Here is a 4606-nt window from a genome sequence, read left to right as displayed (position 1 = left end):
CCATCAAAAGACATGACGTTTCCCTCTTGTGTGCTTCTAGGAGTTCTCAGAGGAGGTGGGTGGATGTGTCACACGCAAGCCGGCTTCCACACGCAGCATGGAAGTCAACTGCACCAGTTCTAGTCCTGTTTCGTCTCTGTGTCTCTGCGGCGTGGCCACTCCCCACCCTGGTGCATCATGCTGTTGACAGAGCCAGTGGCCGGCCCACTATCCACCACCAATGATGCCGGAAACTCAGCTTCTCTGAACACTGCTGCCAAATCAAATCTTGGAGACATAGTTTTGGATGAAGTAGGAAAGGATAGTGTTAGGCTTGGCACCAAGGCCACAGAAGCAAAGCCCAGAAAAAGTGTCACCTCTGAAGCCAACTGAGCCCCATTGTAGCTGTTGCCAAAAGCCCCCCTGATCATCACTAACAGGCTTTCTGACTCCAAATTAGGTAAAAATGCCACCTTGGTACTCACTCTATGCTGCTGCTAAGTCACTTCAGTCGTGTCTGACTCTATGCGACCCCATAGACGGCAGCCCACTAGCCTCCCCCGTCCCTGGGATTCTCCAGGCAAGAACACTGGAGTGGGTTGCCATTTCCTTCTCCAATGCATGAATGTGAAAAGTGAAAGTGAAGACACTGAGTCGTGTCCAACTCCCAGTTACCCCACGGACTGCAGCCTACCAGGCTCCTCCATCCATGGGATTTTCCAGGCAAGAGTACTGGAGTGGGTTGTCATTTCCTTCTCCAGGGGATCTTCCCAACCCAGGAATCGAACTCAGGTCTCCCTCATTGCAGGCAGATGCTTTAACCTCTGAGCCACCAGGAAAGCCCAACCAATCTTCTAATGCCAGTCTTCCAGCAGGAATATTCTTTGTCTTGAGGCTCTGAAAACTGGCTACTAACACACAAAAACTGTCGACTCTCCCTGGCCTGTCAGGAGTTGTCGGCCCACTGTCCTCAAAGCACCCATGTTATCTCTGCTTTTTGTTCTTAATAAACTCACTCCTTTCCACAATACTCCATGTCTAGAAATTCTTTTCCAACTGGCGTTCGGACTCTTCAACAGATAGCTTTATTGCTTTACTAGGTAAAGAGGGGCACAGTGGGCTCCTGTCCTTAAAAACTATGCGTCCCAACTCAGGGGACTTTGGTGAGGAGTTTTATGGCAATGGTTCAAGAGTGGGGTTGCTGATGAGATTAGAGGGTGTGCAGGGTTGCAGGTGATCAGTCTACTATTTTTTAAAATTATATATTTATTTATTTTTGGCTGCACGGGGTCTTCGTGGCTTTCTTTTTTTCTGCCCTGGGCTTTCTCTTGTGGCGAGTGGATGCTACTCCTCTTTGCACTCCGTGGGCTTCTCTTGCTGCTGAACATGGGCCCGAGGCACACGGGTTTCAGTAGTAGCAGGCTCTGGACTTGTGGCTGGCTGGCCCTAGAACTCTCGGGCTTCAGTAGTTTTGGTGCTAGGGCTTAGTTTCTCCACTGCATGTGGAATCCTCCCAGACCAGGGATCCAACCCTTTGCCCCTGCATTGCATAGGGGATTCTTCTCCACTGTGCCACCAGGCAAACCTCAGTCTCCTCATCTTGATGAGCTTCTCTGGTCCCCTTAATCTTGCCTCAGGTGGCTTCTTGGCTGCTCCTCCTTTAATTAGCAACTGTTAGAATCTGCCCTTTGGAACTAAGGGAAGGTCACAGAGCTGGGAGTATTGCCTTCAAGATGCAGGGAACAAAAGAAAAAGGCCTTCATGCCTGGGAGCCCCCACTGGCCCGTGCTTGGTTTCACCAATGCTATGCTACCCTAGATTGGTTATAATCTTTGCAGCCAAAGATGGAGATGCTCTATACAGTCAGCAAAAACAAGACCAGAAGCTGACTGTGGCTCAGATCATGAACTCCTTATTGCCAAATTCAGACTTAAATTGAAAAAAGTAGGGAAAACCACTAGACCATTCAGGTATGACCTAAATCAAATCCCTTGTGATTATACAGTGGAAGTGAGAAATAGATTTAAGGGACTAGATCTGATAGACTGCCTGAAGAACTGTGGACGGAGGTTTGTGACATTGTACAGGAGACAGGGATCAAGACCATCCCCATGGAAAACAAATGCAAAAAAGCAAAATGGCTGTCTGGGGAGGCCTTACAAATAGCTGTGAAAAGAAGAGAAGCAAAAAGCAAAGGAGAAAAGGAAAGATATCAGCATCTCAATGCAGAGTTCCAAAGAATAGCAAGAGATAAGAAAGCCTTCCTCAGTGATCAATGCAAAGAAATAGAGGAAAAGAACAGAATGGGAAAGACTAGAGATCTCTTCAAGAAAATTAGAAATACCAAGGGAACATTTCATGCAAAGATGGACTCAATAAAGGACAGAAATGGTATGGACCTAACAGAAGCAGAAGATATTCAGAAGAGGTGGCAAGAATACACAGGAAAACCATGCAAAAAAGATCTTCATGACCCAGATGATCACGATGGTGTGATCACTCACCTAGAGGCAGTCATCCTGGAATGGGAAGTCAAGTGGGCCTAAGGAAGCATCACTATGAACAAAGCTATTGGAGGTGATGGAATTCCAGTGGAGCTATTTCAAATCCTGAAAGCTGATGCTGTGAAAGTGCTGCACTCAATAGGCCAGCAAATTTGGAAAACTCAGCAGTGGCCACAGGACTGGAAAAGGTCCGTTTTCCTTCCAATTCCAAAGAAAGGCAATGCCAAAGAATGCTCAAACTACCGCACAATTGCACTCATCTCACATGCTAGTAAAGTAATGCTCAAAAGTCTCCAAGCCAGGCTTCAGCAATATGTGAACCGTGAACTTCCTGATGTTCAAGCTGGTTTTAGACAAGGCAGAGGAACCAGAGATCAAATTGCCAACATCCGCTGGATCATGGAAAAAGCAAGAGAGTTCCAGAAAAACATCTATTTCTGCTTTATTGACTATGCCAAAGCCTTTGAGTGTGTGGATCACAATAAACTGTGGAAAATTCTGCAAGAGATGGGAATACCAGACCACCTGACCTGCCTCTTGAGAAACCTATATGCAGGTCAGGAAGCAACCGTTAGAACTGGACATGGAACAACAGACTGGTTCCAAATCGGAAAAGGAGTACGTCAAGGCTGTATATTGTCACCTTGCTTATTTAACTTCTATGCAAAGTACATCATGAGAAATGCTGGGCTGGAAGAAGCACAAGCTGGAATCAAGAATGCTGGGAGAAATATCAATAACTTCACATATGGAGATGACACCACCCTTATGGCAGAAAGTGAAGAGGAACTAAAAAGCCTCTTGATGAAAGTGAGAGAGGAGAGTGAAAAAGTTGACTTAAAGCTCAACATTCAGAAAACGAAGATCATGGCATCTGGTCCTATTACTTCATGGGAAATAGATGGGGAAACAGTGGAAACAGTGTCAGACTTTATTTTGGGGGGCTCCAAAATCCCTGCAGATGGTGATTGCAGCCATGAAATTAAAAGATGCTTACTCCTTGGAAGGAAAGTTATGATCAACCTAGATAGTATATTCAAAAGCAGAGACATTACTTTGCCAACAAAGGTTCGTCTAGTCAAGGCTATGGTTTTCCAGTAGTCATTTATGGATGTGAGAGCTGGACTGTGAAGAAAGCTGAGTGCCAAAGAATTGATGCTTTTGAACTGTGGTGTTGGAGAAGACTCTTGAGAGTCCCTTGGACTGCAAGGAGATCCAACCAGTCCATCCTAAAGGAGATCAGTCCTGGGTGTTCATTGGAAGGACTGATGCTAAAGCTGAAACTCCAGTACTTTGCCCACCTGATGGGAAGAGTTGACTCATTGGAAAAGACCCTGATGCTGGGAGGGATTGGGGGCATGAGGAGAAGGGGACGACAGAGGATGAGATGGCTGGATGGCATCACGGACTCGATGGATATGAGTTTGAGTGGACTCCGGGAGTTGGTGATGGACAGAGAGCCCTGGCATGCTGCAATTCGTGGGGCTGCAAAGAGTCAGACACGACTGAGTGACTGAACTGAACTGAACTGATGCTGCCTTTGACTGCTTAAGTAGTGAAAGTGAAAGTGAAGTCATTCAGTCGTGTCCGACTCTTTATACTCCATATGCTGTAGCCTACCAGGCTCCTCCCTCCATGGGATTCTCCAAGCAAGAGTACTGGAGTGGGTTGCCATTTCCTTCTCCAGGGGATCTTCCCGACCCAGGGATCGAACCTGGTTCTCCTGCATTCCAAGCAGACGCTTTAACCGCTAAGCCACCAGGGAAGCCACCATGATTGCTTAAGCTTGTCAACAAATATTAATCAGTATCATCTAAGAAAGAAATCGAAGATTTTATTTGAGCTAAAGGAAAAGAAAGTGAAGTCGCTCAGTTGTGTCCGACTCTTTGCGACCCCATGGACTGTAGCATATCAGGCTCCTCCATCCATGGGATTTTCCAGGCAAGGGTACTGGAGTGGGTTGCCATTTCCTTCTCCAGAGGATCTTCCTGACCCAGAGATCGAACCCGGGTCTCCCATATTGCCGACAGACGCTTTACCGGCTGAGCCACCAGGAGAGAAAGCTTATTTGAGTTAACCAGAGGTTTATCAATCTGAGAGACAGACTTTCAAAAAGCTCTAGG

At 46.6% G+C, this 4606-nt stretch overlaps 1 non-coding gene across 1 annotated transcript; it reads right to left on the bottom strand.

Moving 5' to 3' along the window:
• Positions 1-4176: 4176 nt before the first annotated feature.
• On the bottom strand, positions 4177-4248 carry TRNAS-GGA (transfer RNA serine (anticodon GGA)). Its single transcript has one exon. It is a non-coding gene; the product is annotated as a tRNA-Ser (tRNA).
• Between the last annotated feature and the right edge of the window lie 358 nt (positions 4249-4606).

The sequence above is a fragment of the Capricornis sumatraensis genome, chromosome 3, assembly GCF_032405125.1.
Source record: "Capricornis sumatraensis isolate serow.1 chromosome 3, serow.2, whole genome shotgun sequence".
Taxonomy (NCBI): Eukaryota; Metazoa; Chordata; class Mammalia; order Artiodactyla; family Bovidae; genus Capricornis; species Capricornis sumatraensis.
This window is presented reverse-complemented; position numbering and strand designations above follow the sequence as displayed.